Below are 19,056 nucleotides of genomic sequence, written 5' to 3' on the forward strand. Positions count from 1 at the left end.
GGAAAAAACTTATCTTCTGCCTTAAAATCAACATTAAGTATTAGTTCCAAGGCAGAAGAGTGGTAAGGGCTAGGTAATTTAGGGCTCAGGTGACTTGTCCTGAATCACACAGGTAGGAGGAGATCAAATTTGAACCCAGGACCTCCCCTTTCTAGGCCTGGTTCTCTATCCACTGATCCACTAGCCGCCCCTTAAATAAGTGCTTGGTGAACTAAATTTACTCAAGTTATCCATGGTGTCTGGAGGTTGGATTTAACAGGAGAAAGCTTACTGGGCCTGGAATGAGGGAAAACCTTGGTTCATCCTTATATGCTGGCCTTGTCATCCAAGTATGTCACTTGACTAACCTGAGGTTCCCATTTGTAAAATGGAAATGCCTACATTATCTACCTCACCCAGTTATTTGGAGCATTCAGTCCAGTCAAGTGTATGGAGCACTTTTGCTCCTTGAGTACCAGCTGCTGCTCCCTCTTCCAACAGTATTTGATCTATCTTATGATTTGTGCCAGAAAACTTGGGCAGGGAAATATCTGGAGTTGAAAGTATGGGAAACCAACTCTGTGGATCCTTCCCCCAGCCCCTCTCTCTCACTCCTCCCATCGGTCTCCTAAAGGTGTCCTCTCCTTTTGTCAGCTCCCCTCTATATGGATGGAGGGAGTGGGTTCCAATTTTAGAAAGAAGCAGAGTAGGAATGTCAAATGTTCAGCTGCGTAGAGGAGGGAGAAAGAGGAGGGATAAGGAATTATCAGTCATTGTGAGTGTGATGTCCTGTATCTAGAGAAGAGGGAAGGTAGGACAGTCTGTTATGTTTTATTCTTGGTAGGGAAATCTTTCTTTCTGCACAACACATTTATGTTTATTTGTTTGTTTTTCCCTTTTGGAGATCTCTAGAACAGTCAGAATTGCCCCCTGCTTCTTCTGGCCTGTGAGGGCCAGATCTGTTCCCAATATCCAACCTACTCTGATTTTTTCCATTATGCCAGAACCCTTTGAAGGCCTCTCAGATCTATTCCTCCAGCTCTTTCCAGGACCATCTGTTCCAAACCCCTTTCCCCCAAGAATGTGGCCCCACTTTCACCTGCTAGGGCTCCTGGACTTCTTCAACATTCTTTTAAAGCAATAACAAAACCACTTGGATTGTGAAGAGGATTCCAGTAAAGCCTAAGCAACAATGGGGTCAATCACTTTCTCCCTTCCACCATCAGGATCAAACCCTGAGAGGAGACACTGTGCTACCCTACTGCTTACACACACACACACACACACACACACACACACACACACACACACACACACACACACACACACGTTTTGGGGTTTTTTAAGGACTTATTTAACACCTAGGAAGTGCAAACCCAGGGAAAAGCCTTGAGGGCATAGCAGAAAAGACTAACTGTGAATACTTCTATTCTGCCTAATCCATTTTCTTCCCTGCCAAACAGGATGTTAATAATAATAGCTAACATTTATATAGCATTTACTATATGCCAGGTACCATGCTACAATTATTTTCTCAATTGATCCTCACACCAACTCAGGGATGTAGGTGCTATTATTATCATCCCCATTTTAGAGATATGGGAAACTGAGGCAAATGGAGGTTGACAGGGTCAAACAACTTAGTCTAAGGTCACATTTGAACTCAGATCTTCCTGATTCCAGGCCTAGTGCCCACTTTGCCACCTAGCTGTCTCCTAATACTATTATAACCTCTTCAAATGGGCCCATTTTCAGGGATCTTTGTATTATTTCATAGTACTCAGAACTGGAGATCTGAGAGCTTATTTATCTCTCTCTTATCCACTCTCCTTCCTCCAGCCCCATTTTACAGAGGAAGAAACTGTGACCCAAAAAAACATGGCTTGCCCAAGATCACTCAGGAAATTTCTACCAGGACTAAATGAAATTCAAACTCTGATCTTTTCGGACCCAGAAACATTGATTAATGATGAAGTCAGGAGGAAGGTGAAAGTTGGGGGGAGGGGGGAAGGCAGGTGGAGAGCAGTGACAGAAAGTTCTGGACCAGAGGAGGGAGACTAGAAGATAAATGATACATAGTACAGGAAGAGATTTGTTCAATAAAGACTACTTAGGGGACTCTAAAGAAGAGAGGGCAGCTGGGTAGCTCAGTGGATTGAGAGCCAGGCCTAGAGACAGGAGGTCCTAGGTTCAGGTCTGGTCTCAGACACTTCCCAGCTGTGCGACCCTGGGCAAGTCACTTGACCCCCATTGCCTAGCCCTTACCACTCTTCTGCCTTGGAGCCAATACACAGTATTGACTCTAAGACCGAAGATAAGGGTTAAGAAAGAAGAAAGGGAGCCTTTTCTCCCTACCATTCTCCTGGATTAGCCATGGATCTCTCCTGGATCTAGCTGCCAGCCAAAGTGGAAAAAAAAAAGACACTTGTAAATCAAGTGAAGCCCCATTTCCACCCCTCCCCTCTAAACCTTCCATTTAACCAAGAACATAAACAAGCAGGTATGGTGAATTACAAACATTTCTATATAATGAGCTCTCTTTCAAATACTGTCATTTGAGCTTCACAATAGTCCTAGGTATCACAAAAATTAATGTGTCCATTTTACAGATATGAAAAATGAAGCTCAGAAATTCGAAATTAACCCATGATGGCATCAATCCCAGACTAGGTTGGAGCCCAGCCCTAGCCTCTTGGCTAAAGTCTTTTGTCTTTCTAATGCTTTATGGCTAGGAAAGCTAATTCCAACATCAGCATAGCCTTCATGAAGGTATTATACACCCAAACATCTACAGACCTATTCCCAGGTCTTATTTTGGGCTAAATTCTTGTTCTCTGGCTAAATTCAAAATGGGGAGGCTACCAAGTTACAGATAAGATTGAGGTCTAGATGGAGGAACTGACTTCTCCAAGGTCACACTGATAGCCAGTGGGAGAGTTGAGATTTGAACCAAAGTTCTTGATTCCAAATCCAGTGCTTTTTTTTCCCTCTACTGCAAAGCATTGCCCTCTGATAATTGATTTCCTGAAGCTATATCTGAGCAAAATCCAACAGCCGAGGTAATCATGTAATATTATTAGCAGCAGGAGCAGCTAGCATTTAAATAGTGCTTTACATGTATTATCTCATTTGCTCCAAAAGCTGTCTTGATTCCTATCAAGCACACCCAAGGTCAAAACCAGTCCCTAGTATCTCTTATGTAGCCTCCATGGGTGCCTATCAATCTGTTTGTTTGTTTGTTTAATTCAAACTTTCTGGACAAATTGTGTTTAGGCTGTTGACTTAGGCAGGGAATGACCCTAATTGGCCAAGCCAAAATAAGGGAGAGACCAAGGAGGGAATCACTGACTTGGTAGTGCAGAAGTGAAAGACAGAAAACCATTTAAAATGTGTTTCCAACTATCCCGAGCTCACCATTCCATTTGGATGCTGGGGGGGAATAGTTTTATATTCTTGTCTTAGACTCAAAATTAGTTCTTCATCGGACTGTCAAATTGGTGAGGCCTCGCGGTTTTCCCTCAGGCAACAAACATTTGATCACAGAATGTAGTTTAGTAGGGGCTGCCCCTATTAGAAAACTCACATTTCTAACAGGGCTTGGCACTGGCCAATTGCGTCTTTCTCTGGCTCAAGGGAAACTGAGGCTGGGGCCAGGACCCGGATCTGGCGCAAATCCTTTCATGTGTACAGTCTGGATTATTTTCAAAAGCAGCCCTCCAACTGGCCCCGCCTCCCACTTCTATCTGGGGCAGTTTGGGGCCCTTTGGCATTCAGAGAACAGGGCGAATTCAGTTTCTCCCTCTTCCCCCAAAAGAAGGGGAGGCGCGATTCCCGTTTTATTCAGGATTCCTAAAGATTTCTTAGTCTGGGAATTCCTTTCTTGGTCTTTCCCTGGCGCCTCCAGGCACCCGCAAGGCCCAAACTGGGGCGCCTTTATGAAGGACTCGATGGATTGATGAATTATGTAAATCAGGTGGATCCCTTATATTTGACTTTATGGAGTCTGTTAATTACCAGCGTGAGCTGAGTGTAGGATCTGCCTCTAACCCCAGCGCGGCCCCGGCACAACCTAAAAGCGGATAGTTTTCTATGTGGGCATAAGTGGTTGATGGACTTGTAAGAAATGGGGGGGGGGGGGCGCTTTGTCAAATTCAGAAGCTCTTTGTGACTTCTGGTATTGAGTAAAGCCGATCCAATTCCTGGAGAAAGGTGAAAGCAGCGAGCTCTCTGACCTGGCTGCAAAGTTGGGAGATGCATTCTTTTACTTTTGCCGCCTCCCCCGCCCCCAACTTAAAATGTGGAAAAGGAACTGTGTCCCGGGCAAGAGCTGGGAGCAAGGATGCCCACCCTTTGTCCTGCTCATTCAAGCTTCCGGTCATTGTGCCCTTGGAACGTCTCTGGACCCTACCCAAGTCCTGACTGAGCCGTCGAAAGTCTCTCTGGAGTCAGCCCAGGAGCCAGAGGGAGCCTCGGTGAAGAGGGAAAGTTCTCTTAGGGAGCTCCAGAGGGGATCCGACTTGGGGTGCGATCTGTACCGGGGTTTTCCGACTCGGCAAGGAGATACCCCAGACGCTTACTTGCGTTGCAAAATCGGGCCTTAGAGTGAAAGTACTTTTAGTTTTACGTTTTGATGCTTATCTTTGTCTTCGGAATTTCCAAGCAAAGACCTTAATTGATGTGTAAATAATACTTCCCAATAATCCCTTATTAGATGACTTCAGACTAGATGTGAGCCAATGGCGTGTGGGTTTTGAAAAGGAAAAGTGGAAGCTAAAATGGATTCAGGCTGGGCGGCTTTTGGGGGGGGGGTGCGTGAAAGAAAGGGATTGAGAGATGGATGGAAGGGGGAGGAAGAGATAGAAATGATGACACACAGAGAGAAATAGAGTCAGAGAAGAAGGCGGAGACGGAAACAGAGTGACAGAGACTGGGAGAGGAAGAGAGATCCGCAGAAGAGACAGATGTGGAAAAAGAAACAGACAAGAGAAGATTTAAACGAGACAGAAGAGAAAAATAGAGGCAGGAGACAGAAATAGAGGGGAAAGATACAGACAGAGGAGCAGGGACATAGAGGTGGGGAAGGTGGTGCCTAAGGACGTCGTGTTCTTAAGGTTAAAACCTTGATCTCAGAGCGCCTGGGCTCCAGATAAGCCCCTATTTCAGAACGCACAAGGGCAGAAGTCAGAGAAGGATTACTATCAAAACTGGCTCCAGAGAGGCCGGGAATTGTGCCATTCATTCCCATAGAACGGTAGACAAACACAGTCAACGTCTAACAACTTCCCTGAGGAGTCCTCTTTGTCTCCTCCCTCGCAGAGGTGGGAAAAGGGTGCGAGGAGTAGGGGATTTAGGTCTTTGGAGGGGATGCAGACCTCACCCACATCCAAATTTAGGGCCCGAGTGACAGGCAAGGCTCCTATCTAGAGGCACCCGAACTAGAAGGCAGCAACAGGCCCACCCAGGTGGGCCAATACGAGGGTCCCCAGGGTGATGGGGAGGGTTGGTGGCTTCAAACTGGCAAGGAAATAGCACTAACAGCAAATAGATGCCCAGACCATGGAGGGAGTGCAAAGGAGCCCAATTCGCCAGGGGAGGGAGCAGCAAGTCTTTATAGATTACCAGGATCCTGCTGGAACGCTGGGCTTCTGGGATGTCAATTTGTGGGATGCCCAGCCTTAGTCCCCACCCCTTTATCACTGGCCACTGTCTTTCTAGGTCAAGGTGCTTGAGAACACAGTCTGGGAGGTGGGTAAAGGAGAGGCCCTTTAGGAACGCAGATTAGAATATCTAGTGCCTAGTGGGGGTGGGGTGGCATGAAAGGTAGGCATGTCTCCTGTGGTTTTTTCCTGATCTATGTGCCTACAGCCAGGGCTTCCTTCTTTCTGCGTGGACAGCATAAGGAACGGGGTGGGGGAAGGGCAGAGTGGAAAATAATCACTCGTTTTCCTACTGTTTAATGGGAAGTTGGGGAATGATTGTGTCCCTTCTTGCCCCCCTCCTCTTCCACTTCAACGCTCCTCCACTCCTAAACGGAGGGGCTCAAAATACCTTCATCGAGAAACTGAGGCTTGACTAAGGTGGTCTTACTATTGATCTCCTTGAAGATCTTCCAAAACAAGGAGAATTACAAAGGACAGATGTTTGGGCCGATTAGGAATGGAGGAGGAAACCTGCAGCTGCACAGGAAAATAATCCATGAGCAGATAGTTTAATAAAAAAATAAAATAAAATAAAATAAAAAAGGAAAATATGAAGAGATCAGTTCGACCTTGCAAGGTCTTCTGCTTTAAAAAAAAAAAATCTTTATCAAACCCCTATTCTACGGCTTCAATAAACAGAACCCATTACCTCACGGCGTCTTTTGTTGGCCTCATACAAGAGAGAACAAAATGGTTATTCAGGGGACCGCTTTCGATTTTTATTGTGGGTAGTCCGCACAAAGAGGCGTGTTATTGTATTTAAAAGAACCATCTGTAGCAGAAACAATGGCATCAAATTATCTTTGAATACCCACTGAAAAAACATAAAGCTTTTTTTTTTATTCTTCTGTACGGTGGGGGGATAGAGCACTGTTGGGCTAACTGACTTTTTTGTTGTTCTCTGGGTACGTTCTTCTCTCTCCCCTCTCCCTCTCCCTCACCCTCTCTTCACTCTCCACTCTCTCTCTCTCCCTCTCTTTCGCTCTCTCGCTCGCTCGCTCGCTCTCTCTTTTAAAAAATCAGCCATTTGGGGTTTTAAGCCATAAACGATCTTTCTTGTTGCAGGGGCTCGCAGTGGCAAAGCTAAGCTAGGACTTGGAGGCTTCTGGCAGGCGAGGCGGGTGGAGGAGGAAGGAGGCTGACAGATCCACTGGGGGGAAGAAAAGCCGAACTGGATTCACCGTGTCCTGGATGGAAAAGGAGGAGGAGGAAGAGGAGGAGGAGGAGAGGAGGAGGAGGAGGAGGACAGAGAGGGGAACCGCGGAGCTCCTTCAACTCGCGCTGTCCGGTGAGAAGTGAGCAAGCAGGGACTGATAGGAGGCTCCGGGAGCCCTCGCCTCCTTTCGCTTTTTTACCTGCCAATCAAACCGCTACAAGACAACACCCTGATCTGGCATGGACATGTAAGTAGCTTGCAAACCAACTTTGACATTGACATTGACTGCAAGCTTCTCTTCTCTCTTCTCCTCCTTCTCTTCTCTTCTCTTCTCTTCTCTTCTCTTCTCTTCTCTTCTCTTCTCTTCTCTTCTCTTCTCTTCTCTTCTCTTCTCTTCTCTTCTCTTCTCTTCTCTTCTCTTCTCTCTTCCTCCCCTCCCCTTTTCCACCTCCCTCTCCCCCTCCCTCCCTCAGTTTTTTTTCCATAATCCCCTCCTCCTTTTTTTTCTCTCTCTCTCTCTTTCTGACCTTTACAAAGATCTAGGAACCCACCTTGTGTAGCAGTAATTTCACCCAACGAGATGGAAAGCTGAAAGCGTTAACTTTTGCAATTGCTTGCTCATTTCGTTATCTTTAAACAAGTGATGAGATGAAATGGCATCATGTTCTTTTCCTCCAGACAGTTTCGATGTTGGACACAACCATCTGCCTTGTGCGGTCATGAGCTGTTAGTGGGGTGGTTGATGATGGTGGTGGTGTGAGTGCGTGTGTTTCACTTATAAAAGTGAGAAACCATGTCTGGGAAGCACCGGGGAGGAACCCGGGGCTTTGAAATCTGGGCTTCCGCTCTTCTTGGGTTTGCTTTGGCAGCTTTAAAGAGCCTCTCCCGCTGGATGGGAGTTATTAAAAAGGGGAGCGCGGGTAGGATCTCAACTGGGAAACGAGCAGTCCAAAAACCTACCTGGTGCCTTTTTTTTTTTTAATTGGGGGTTCGAATAATCTGGGCATATAGATCTGCAGGAAGCAGTGAACCTTATGAAATGTCCGAAGAGTGGATGAGGGTAAAAGATTACTTGGGAGAATGTGGAAGGAAGTGCTTGCGACAGACATGTCCAAACCAGAAACTGGACAGAATTCTTGTCCCTTGGAGTCTGGGGACCAAGGGCTTACTCTCTGGTGCCTCCTAATGGTAACCTAAACGTATGTTTTACTTTCTGCACCACACTGAAGCCTCAGTGGTTGTCAATTAAGCAATCTTCCTTCCTTCCTTCCTTCCTTCCTTCCTTCCTTCCTTCCTTCCTTCCTTCCTTCCTTCCTTCCTTCCTTCCTTCCTTCCTTCCTTCCTTCCTCCCTCCCTCCCTCCCTCCCTCCCTCCCTTCCTTCCTTCCTTCCTTCCTTCCTTCCTTCCTTCCTTCCTTCCTTCCTTCCTTCCTTCCTTCCTTCCTTCCTTCCTTCCTTCCTTCCTTCTTTTCTTCCTTCCTATTTCCCAAAAAAATATTTTCTAAAAGCAGGAATGTTCAACCTAAAACTGCCATCTCACCCTCTCCAAATCCAACTTACACAGGACATTTTCCTTCTTTGAGGGGGCTCTAGAGGATTGTTTTGCCTACCTGAGCTTTCTTCTGCCTTTCTGATACATTGAGGCGGGAGTAAGGGGTGGGGGTGGGATAGAGGGAATGATTGGGAAATTGCAGATGTTGACACCAACTCATTATAATACAATTTAACGAGGGGGGTTCATTTTAGGCTCTGTGAGGGAGCGACGTGGTACATAAGGGAGCCCCCCTTTCCCTCTTCTCTCTCTCTTTAAGAATTTGGTAGATAAAGGTTAATCTTGGGCTGAATGATAGAGCTGTGATTGACAAGAGAAAAGGTGTTGAGGGCAGGTCGAGCTGTCTTATTTACAGCCCACCGCTTGCTATAGCGCCTTTGTTAGGACTCGAAAGCTAATTTCGTGCTGATCAAAAGCACCACCGAGTTAAAGGACTGGTAATGACTGCTAATTTCATTTCAGCCTCATACATCCCCAACTGCTGTAATTAAAGACGTGCGATTTAAATACAGGTGAAGGGTAGGTTGGTGGGTTGTGTGTGGGTTTTTTTTTTTAAGTTGAGAGGGAAAAGGGGGGTACCATTCATTTCGTTATGACTTCCCTCCCCTGTACCGGTGCTCACCAAGTGGAGGTTTCCAACCTGGGGGTAAGAACTGTCTGCCCCGTACTGCCTTGGAGGAGGAGACGCAGGCAAAATGCGACCGCACAGGAAACAAGGCTCCTGAACCTGGGGTTCCAAAGCATACCCCAGAGCCGGCGAGCGTGCTACTTACTTGGGACTCCAATTACTTTTAAGGAAGGATGGTTTAAAAAGATTCCAAACTTGCGCGGAGGACTGATAGGGACTGGCTCTCTTAGCGCCGCCAGAAAGCTCAGATTTCGAACGCGCAACCGGGGATGTGCGGGAGGGCTGTCAAGGAACGTCACCTGCTCCCTTAAGGACATCCAGGCTTCGAGGAAAACATAAAGGCGTAAAAACTCGACGTGTTCGTAGTTGACTAAGTCAGATATTTCCCCTGGACTAAAAAAGAAAAAAAAAAGTTTCCTTTAATCTCTTTTTATCATGAAGTCTAGAACCCTTCTACTAAGAAAAACCCTGAGAGAGAGCGCTCGTGCTCTCCTAGGGCTATGTAGCTCAGGACTCCCAGCTGTCCGTTCTTTGCGCGTTTGTCCTGGGCGCCCCCTTTTGGACACAGCAGGAATTGCGTGGTGCCCGCTGGGTTGGGGGCATCTGGGGGGACGAGAAGGGGCTGCTTCGGGCCAGTTCTCAATTTCCTAGAAACTCTTGGGAGTTTTTTCTTCACGCCCCCAGCCCTCTCTCCAAAAAGTGGGAGGAAGAGCGGAAGGATGGAAATGTTCGCATCCTTGTAAAAATTGACGCAATATGGTAGAGCCCAATTCCTTGTCTTCTCACCCCAAATAATTGGACTCTGGGGTGCTGGTGTGAAAATTAGTGAGTAATTTGTGACTTAGAAACTCGTGAAAATCAGGGGGAAAGAGAAATGATACTCTGCTGAGATTGTAAAACTTTACAAAAGACCTTTCCTTCTAATGTCAACATATTTGAGGCTGAAAAAAAAAAACCCAACAACAACAGAACTTGACCTATGGTGCAGGCACTCTAGAGTTGCAGGGTCCAAAGTGTTCCTGGAGTCTTTGGGCACACACACGAGATATGGGAACCATCACTGTCCAGTGTAGTTTCCTCCTCGACTCTCCTACACACAATGGTTTTCCAAAGGGAATTAAAACAGTGAAAACCGGATTTGGACCCTCATTCTCCTCCCTCCAGAGGCTCTATGCCAAAAGCAACACCTTTTCAAGTACTGGGTACTGGAGGTACCACTGTTGATCCTAGTCTCTAGGATGCCTGCCCATCCGAGGCAATATGTCTGTGGCCAAAGGTCTTTTTCCTTTCACTTTATGATTCTAAAGCAACTGCATTCCAAACCACTGTCTGGGAAGGGGGAAGGAAGGGGACATTTTGAAAAAGCTTTCCCAAACCTGCTGCCTGGATAAAGGTTCAGGCAAAACTCACAGCAACATCTCTAAAAAAGACACAGCAAATTATGGCAAACCTCTCTAGATTTTTTTTAATTACTGGGAAACTTATAAATGCTAAAAGATGGTATATAGCTTTCCTTCCCCACTGACTTGGATGTGTGCATTGGAATCAGTCTTTAGGTTTTCTCTTTAACTTTAGAATAAGAGGAGATGTAGAGCATTCCTTTTATTTCCTCCAAAAACATTTTCCTTAAAAAGAGTAAACTTTCTTCTTGAGCCTGATGAAGGTAGTTATCTTCTATTTGGATGGAAATCAGGAGGAGATAGGCATGTTTAGATATAACTGATCTTCTATTATATTCCCCTGTCCTGGCTTCTCCACCTTAAAAAAGGAAAACCAGGGGCAGCTAGGTGGTTCAATAGAGAGAGAGCCAGGTGTGGATATGGGAGGTTCTGAGTTCAGATGTGACCTCAGTCACTGCCTAGTTGTGTGAATTTAGGAAAGTCACTTGACCCCAATTGTCTTTCCCATACCAAGATTCTGCCTTAAAAAAATCTTTTTGGCTTCTGTGCTCCAGCTCCAGTACCTTGATTGGGTACTGGGGCTATGTGACTGCCAAAGGACAACTTGACAGCATTGCCAACCTAAGAGTTTCCTCTCCATCCCTGTGTGTATTGCTGTCCTACTCTCCTGCTTTGCTGCTTTGAATTATGAGAGAGAAGGGAAGAGAGGGTAAAGAGAGAACGTTGAGATTAAAATTAGAGAGAAAAGGGAAAAAGAAGAAAAACAAAGCAAGGGGAACTAGAATCAAATGTGTCAGTAGGTAATGGACTAGAAGGTTTCTTGGACCAGTTGCTCACTAATCAAGAACATTTCTCAGGGAACAAGTAGGTACCTCAGTGGAAAGCGAGTCAGGTTAGAGACCTGAGGTTCTGGGTTCAAATCTGGCCTCAGACACTTCCTAGCTGTATGACCCTGGACAAGTCACTTATCTCCAATTGCCTAGCCCTTACTACACTTCTGTATCAGAATCAAAATGTAGTATTGATTCTAAGATGGAAGGTTATTTTTTAAAAAGCATTTTTTCAAAGAGACCTCCAAAGAATTTTCTGATGTTGGGACAGCTGTTCAGGCAGCAGGTAACAAAGACATTCAGGAAAGGTGCTCACTTCCTGCTCCTGGAGGGAAGAGGGAAAAAAGAAAGGGCTAGTGGATAGGAACTAGAGAAAAGACAGACATTTCTCCATTCACCCTTTCCCACTTACAAACACCCCTCTTTAGAGCATTGACAAATTGGATGTACTTAGGGATGGGGAAACCATGATGAGACTGCAGGTTGGGTACCAGTTAGTATCAGAACCTTTGCTTTAAAATTGCAACCTTTTCTCTAAGACTTTGATAGTTTCTTTCCCTTCGGATTTCCCCCTTGAAGAAAGTAGTTTGTTCAGCCTTAGAAGATAGGAGAATCCCCCACTCCCATTAAATCAATTAAAACTATCAGCTTCTCAGAGTTTCCTAATTATTATCACCTCAAAGGACTCAGCCAGACACACTAACCAGAAAGTCAGGCTGAAGAAGACTTATTTCCACATTCCTCTATTTATCCCCCACCCCTTTCCTATCCTCTGTTCTCTCCTCCCTTTAAATTCATCTCCTATTGAAGCTACTAGGGACTTTTGCACTTCTAGACTTCTATTTTCTCATAACTCATTAACTGATCCATTTACTCACTCTAGAGTAGTATTTTCCTCTACTCCTCACCTCAAAGACAGCAGGGCTTCTCCAGGGTGATTCCTATACCTAGGCAGCCTTCAGACCATCCAGTCTCATTCCTAATGTCTTCTTCTATCCATATATATGTTCCTATAAGCTGGCAAAAGAGCCTGTAGAAGTGTAGCAGATAGCTGTTATCTCATTCTTGAAAAGGATCCTACCATACCCTCTCCAAACGGAAAAATAGAATTTCTTTTTCTATGAACTATAATCCCTCTAGGAGCTTTAGCCTTAAACCCATCTTCTGCAGTGAAGGTTATTCTCCAAATATTGTCTAATGTTTGGGATAGTGACTTAGATTGCTATTAATGATAATGGAGGACAACAAGGAAAATGGTAAAACTGTTACACTGTCCACTCTATTTTCTCTTTCTAAAAACACACACACACACACATACACACATACTCCCCCTCTCATTAAAAAAAAAAAAATCCCTATCCAATAATTTTCAGGGCTAGAGTAAAACACTTCTAGTCAAATTTACTGTCCAGATGGAGGCCTTATTTTGAGGCCTTTGCAGGAAGGGAGCAAAATAGAAGAGAGAGGTAATGCTCACAGCTTGGTCATGTCAAAACTGGAGTATAGGAGAGGGAGTTAGGATATTTAAGGAGCTTAAGATGGACTGGACTTCCTCAACTTCGACCTAGACCCTCTGACTATAGCCTTAGTATTGAAATGGCCTTCTCCACTGATCATTTGAGCCCACAGAGCTCCCATTAAGAATCTATGGATTAGGGATCCATATTGTCACCAAAGATCATACTAGTTTTTGAAGAACTCATTATAATCTATGGTATCATGTGTTTCAATTTTAAGATGGAAAGAGGGGGTTTTGATCTAGTGAGGCCAGTAGAAAGAAGCTACAGTAGGGAGCAAAAAGTAAAAGGAGAGGGGGAAAGAAAGCCAGCACCCTAGCTCCAGAGACCCCCCTTGTGGATTATTTTGCCAGAGACTCTAACTGGAGAAGTGTTAGTCTTTACTCTGAAAGGGATCCTGGAGGTGAGGGGAGAGGGAAGGAAAGGATGGTTCTGGGTGCCTGGGGGCAAAGCTTTGGTCATAGCTCATTCTCCCAAAGGTGTGGAAAATTTCTTGGGGAGGTCTAAGGGTAGTAATGGCCAGGCCTGGCTGGTTCCCACTGGAGGAGAGACCCTTTTCTGGAGCCAAGTCCAGCTGTGGATAATTGGGACAGATGTTCAAAAGTTGAGGGGCTGCTGCTTTGGCCAGTTTTCTTCCTCCTTCAGTATTATGGCCTTTCTTATTCCCTTTCCATTAAAAGAAGGAAGGCTTATGTGTCTCTTTGGTTCTTTGGGATGCCTCTTCCTTTACAACCTGCTTAAATGCTCTAGCCTGCAACCCCAAACTAGGGTCTTCTGTGTTCAGCAAGGGCATGGATTGATTTACTAGGCCAACGTTTTCCCTGAATTCCTACCCAGGTTTCCCCAGCCTTCAGCAATGTTTCCTTCCCCACCCAAGGTTGGCTGGCAGAAAGTGAGGAAAGTCCAGGCCCTCAGGAGTTCTGACCAGGACCCAAAGTGTTTTACAAGAGTACAGTCGAACTACCATACCTGTGGCAAGAGAGAACGGGAGAAAGGGAACTCTGCTAGGAGAGAAGCCAGAGAAGGGGAGAAGAAATCATGAAGGATGGCAGTCTCTAGGAGCCCTAGGTCCAAGCCTGGCTTTCCCTGTTGGGGTCTATCATTGCAGCCCTGGGCTGAGGGGAGAAAATAGCAATGCTACTTTCTTGCCTCCCGAGCTTTCCTTTTGACTCCCGCTTCCTCCCTCCCTTCAAATGGAAGTGGAGAGATTAGAAAAGATAATGGTCCCCTCGAAGAAAACAGGGCACGAATACTTTGGAGCCAGCGGACAATCCGCCGGGTCTGTCTTGTACAATGCGCCCGGGGTCTTCTCGAAAAGGACTCCGACAGGTGCTAGAGGGCCACCCCGGGAAGGCTTCGGGGAGGGGTAGGAGGGATAAGGGACCCTCTGCTTTTCTCTTCCCTGGTCCCCTCCCCCACTTATGAGGACTAGGTCACCCACCTCTGGGATGAGACATTCCAGGAAACTGGAAAACCCATTAGAGGCAGCTCCCTTGCATTTTTCAATTGGGCCCCTCAGGGGAAGGCGCTATTAAAAAACAATTACCCGCTTGCTTTAATAAGTAAACTCCCATTTCCTCGGACATCAGATGGTGTGATGGAGTGGGGACAAACTCGTTCGACTGAAACTGCTAGCAGGTTCTGGAGTAGGAAGGTTTGAGGCTGAGAGTGTAGGTGTGCTGGGTGTGGGAATGTTTGCCATGTGTGTGCAGTGGGATGGAGACACGCAGATAGAGAGAGACATCTAGCCCTGGGTGGCACTCTCTGTCTGAGTGGGGATCTCGGTGGCCCGAACACAACACAACCGGAGGACCCGACTTTGCTGGTGTCTGCAGTTTGAAACGACAGCCTAGAGGGCCTCCATAGATTTGTGTTTGGGCACTCCGACTCTTTTTTTGAAAAATGTTTCTATTTCTTCAGAGAGAATTAGGAAAAAAGAGAAAAAAAGGAAGTGCAGCGCGGGAATGCAAAGCGAGAATGGGAGCCTTCAAGGGTCCTTAGAGCTCTTGAGGGAAATGATTGAGTGAAATTGGGTCTGGGCTGAGAAAGCATTTGTTCGTTTTGTGGGCAAAAACACTTCTGGAAATTAAAAGTAAGATGCAGAAGAACAGCCGGGAAGGAGGGAGGGAAAGATGATTAAGCAATTTTAAGTAGCCGAAGCCACACATACTCCTATCTCCGTCCTTCCTGGAGTATTTGGGGAAAGTGAGGGGTTCCAGGTCACTCGAAATAGCGGGGTGCTTGAAGTACAGTCTCTCTCGCCTTCCCAAATCTGAGAAGTTCGAGCGAAATTTTAAAGGGAAAGGCGTGAAGGAAAGACTCAATTATTTTGAAGAGTGGCCTAAGCAAATCCGAATTCTTCTTTGAGTTCTGAAAGAAGGGAAGTTCGATTAGAGTGAATTCCGAGTCCGCAGTTGCCTGGGACTTTACATTTCCTCCTTCCATAGGCCTAATGAAGACTTGGTTTGGGGAGAAGTGCGTGCCTCCACGTTGAAGGAATAATAGTTGACCGTGCCTTGACTTTCATCTGTGTGTGTGTATTCAGACTCACACATACATTCCGAGTCCCAGTCAGTCTCAATTCCGAGGCGATGCTGCAATACTTTAGAACGTCCCAGATGGGAGCACGCCTCTTTGTTGTGATTTTTAAAACATGCAAAGACAACAACCAAAAAACCAGCAGTAACAAACCACCTAGAAAAAGGAAAACAAGTCAGGCCTGTGTGCTTCTCTTCTAATTTTTCAGTTCTCACATATTAAAGGGGAAAATTTGAACGGACTCCACCCACCCAAATAGCCCTGGGCCTGGCCTGAACACTAGCATTGTTCTTTATTTTTTTTTCTTCCTCCTTTAAAAAAAAAAAATCTGGGTTCGGCTGTTTCTGTCAGTCATCCTGAACTAGGCTACTAGTTATTTTCAGTTATTGGGCTGGGGAATTGGGGGGGGGGGGGGGGATCAATAAAGCCACAAACATTTATTAAACACCTACTACGTACCAGGCACTGTTCTAGGTGCTGGGGATAAAAATATCAAGATTGAAATAATCCTTATTCTCAAGAAGGAGTAGGGGGGAAAAAAACTTGTTCTGACCAAGTTAAGTTTCTATTCCCAATTCCAATCTATTTCCAGGTTCAAGACATCTTGTTGCTTGTTGTCCATCTTCTATTTGGGTTATTATATCTCTGTGTGTGTGTCTGTCTGTCTCTGTCTGTGTCTGTCTCTTTCTCTCTCAAATTAAAACTTTTGGAGGCTCTAGCTGACATTTCTGCGAAAATTGAGTTATCAAGCCAATGATTATTTCGCCGAGAGATAAAACTCTCCTGGCCTTCACTGTCAAATAGGGCCCCTTTCAGATTTTAATTACAAAATAAAATTAGTCTGCTCTTCCTCGGAAGGGTTTGCGCGTCGTTAAACAGAGCTTTCCCCCAATACTGGTGGTCGTCAAACTCTGCTAATTAGCAATGCTGAGAAATTCCAGTTAACAAGGACATTCTCCAAGACTGCGGGTTCCCTGCCGCTCGCCTTCATTTCCATAAGAAGATTAAGAGTGGAGGGGAGCGCTCTCAGATGCAGATGCAGAAACCAAGCGTCTCTTAACGAGCATCATAATAGTAAGATGCTAGGCTAGTTCTCACCTAATTACCGCAAGTTAAACCTCTATTTGCCGCTAGGGAGAAAAAACAGGTCTGCGGTTCCTTCGATGAACAAAATTGTTTGATACTTGGCTTTAGATATATTACGGTGTGGTGGTGAGAGGGCAGAAGGGAGTGGACACACGAAGAAAAAAAAAAAACCTTAAATTTAAAAGTTAGGATTTCACTTACCAGAAGATGCTGTTTCTTTTTTCTTTTTTTTTTTGGGGGGGGGGTCGGGGGAGCGGTTTAAAGGGCTTTAGCCTAGGAGCGTCCCAGAACCAAAGGAAGGCAAAATATGCCAGGAGTCTCTAGATTCTTCCTCGTCTTCTCCTGCCCCCTCCCTTAAATGGTCTAATCTATCAATAACTGTGTGGAAGAGTTATTTCCCGTCCTTTGGGAGGGAGGAGAGGGAAGGGCGGAAAAGGGACATTTCTGTCCTGTTTTCTATAAGCACTTTTCCGTTTCCATAAATTATACCAAAGACAACATGGTTAAGGCTTCCTGAATGAAGCGCCCTGTCTTAAGTCTCATTCTCTTCCTGAGGAGTGCATGGAGGGTGGTTATTAGCGATGCAGCAGGCTAATAGGAAGAACTGTGGGACCCAGGCGTTTGCTCCACTGTTTGAGGTTGGAGGTTATGGGTATTTAGGGCTGAGTGATGGCCGTGGGTTTCAATGGCGTGGCCAGGGATTCGATTTTGTAAATACACACGTCGTCAGAAGTCTAGTGGGAAAAGGGGTTTCCGCGCCCTTAGTGGCTCCCGATTTTCTCCAGCACGTTATTCTCACGCCTGAATGCCAGCGACAGTTAGTTGTATTGCGCGGATAAGTCAAACGCGCTTAATTAAAACAAAGCTGAAAATAAATGCAGCCAATGAGGACCCAATTGTGACGCATTTCCCCCCGCTCATTTCTGTGATCAACGCAATTAGCTGAGGCCCAAGCCAGCCCCTTTCACCTCTTAAATGCATTATTATAGAGTTCAGGCATAAATGTATGCATCTGGTTATCGGAGGTGGGGGTGGGAAAGAATCTTCCGGCTGCCTCAGCTGAGAGAACAAACCCTCCCTTCGGCCCCAACTCTCTATTGCCCATCCTAAGAAGCCCCAGACCAACATACTCAGGTCTCCACCGTCCCGACTTCTCAGTTTCTTGCTATAAACTAACCCCACCCATGGCCACCCTTCTCCTCTACTGCAGCCCACCTCCAGCCCAAATTTAATTAATCTCAGAGAAAGGAAAAGGAGAGGGTGGATGATGTGATCAAGGGCACACACCCCAAAGCAAAGAAGTGCCCCTAGTTTTCACCCGCCCTAGTTTACAAGTCCAAGGATTAAATGAACGTTAAGTACGCGAGTAAATTGAATCAGACTCTTATCCGCCTCTGAGGGGCACGTACCAATCTGTTGATAAAAATTACTTGTAATTAATTTTGCTTCTCACAACCTTACCCATCCTTCCTTTTTTAGGGTGAAGATGATTTCTAACGTTTTCCTTTTAGAAAAAAAAAAAAAGCTCGATTCTTGGGGGAAACTCGCGCCAGTAGGGGGCGCACCAACCCCATCCCTGAAACCTGCAGCGCAGAAAAGCCCGCGGCGGCCACCTCCGGCTGGTCTCCAGCTCCAGCCGCCCCTCCTCGAGGTCTCAGCCCCCCTATCTTGCCCTAACGTCACTACCCCCGCTCTAATCATTCCTCCGGGCTTCCTTTACATAGTCTTGGGGTGCGTTTGGGTACTCCTCGTTCTATTTTAAAGCAGATAGTCTCCGGGGGTCCCATAACCCTTTGCCCCTCTCAGAGACCCCGAGCTTATAAACTAACATCTAAACTTTGGAAAATAAGTAGAGAGTGTCCCCCAATTTCTTTGAAGGGATGGGGGCTAGATTTAGAGGAGTTCTGGAAGTGCCCCACCACACCCCCACATCGATTTCATGACTTACGCTCCCCCTCAATAGTCCAAGATAGTTTACGAGGCAAATGGACAGAGCAGGGGGAGCTTGGAGGGAATGAAGGGAGGGCGCAGCGACTTCTCTTCCTCTCTCATAATCCAGACTTTTGCAGAATGAATTAATGCAATGGATGGAACGTGGCCGGGAGCTAGCAATCGGTACTTTTGCCTACCCGAGACTGGGGGAGGAGGGAGGTGTTAAGAGAGAAAGAAAAAAAATAACTCTGATGGTTTAAGTCCTTTATAAGGCACAAATAGCATGAGGTTGTTGCTTCTTTTTTTCTTTTGTAGTCAAGTGCATTTTAGCCACAAAGATCCCAACAAGAGAGTGGAAGGAAACTTAGACGGGGCTTTGTTTGCCTGCGTGTAGTGACAACAAGAGAAACAAAACTACCTATTTGTAACGGACGTGCTCCCATTTCTCTACGCATTGAGCTCCCACCTATTGAAATCTTTACATCGGGACAATGGGAGAGCGGCTAAAATTACCCTCCTGGGTTCGCTGCAAGCAAGATTGCCGAGACCCTCCAGTCCCGTACTCCTCGTCCCAATTGCTCCCCCCCCCCCATCTCTTCTCCATTCCTTTCTTCCCGCCCCCCCCCCAGGTTTGTTTAGTGTTTTTTTCCCTTTCTTTCTTTCTTTCTTTCTTTCTTTCTTTCTTTCTTTCTTTTTTTTTTTTGTCCAGTCTGTTCCCTTGCCTCCCCTTCTCTGACCCT

The 19,056-nt window shown here is 45.9% G+C and overlaps 1 long non-coding RNA gene across 4 annotated transcripts in view; it reads left to right on the forward strand.

Moving 5' to 3' along the window:
- The window catches only part of LOC103106337 (uncharacterized), a 610,021-nt gene that overhangs the window by 549,476 nt on the left and 41,489 nt on the right, over positions 1–19,056 (forward strand). For 3 of the 4 annotated variants that reach the window (XR_008914168.1, XR_008914169.1, XR_008914170.1), the window contains one exon: positions 6,744–7,081. This is a non-coding gene — a long non-coding RNA (uncharacterized LOC103106337). Of the gene's footprint in view, positions 1–6,589; positions 7,082–19,056 lie in introns of those variants that run through there. The other variant, XR_008914167.1, reaches the window with a different exon arrangement.

This window comes from Monodelphis domestica, chromosome 8, assembly GCF_027887165.1.
Source record: "Monodelphis domestica isolate mMonDom1 chromosome 8, mMonDom1.pri, whole genome shotgun sequence".
Lineage (NCBI taxonomy): Eukaryota > Metazoa > Chordata > Mammalia > Didelphimorphia > Didelphidae > Monodelphis > Monodelphis domestica.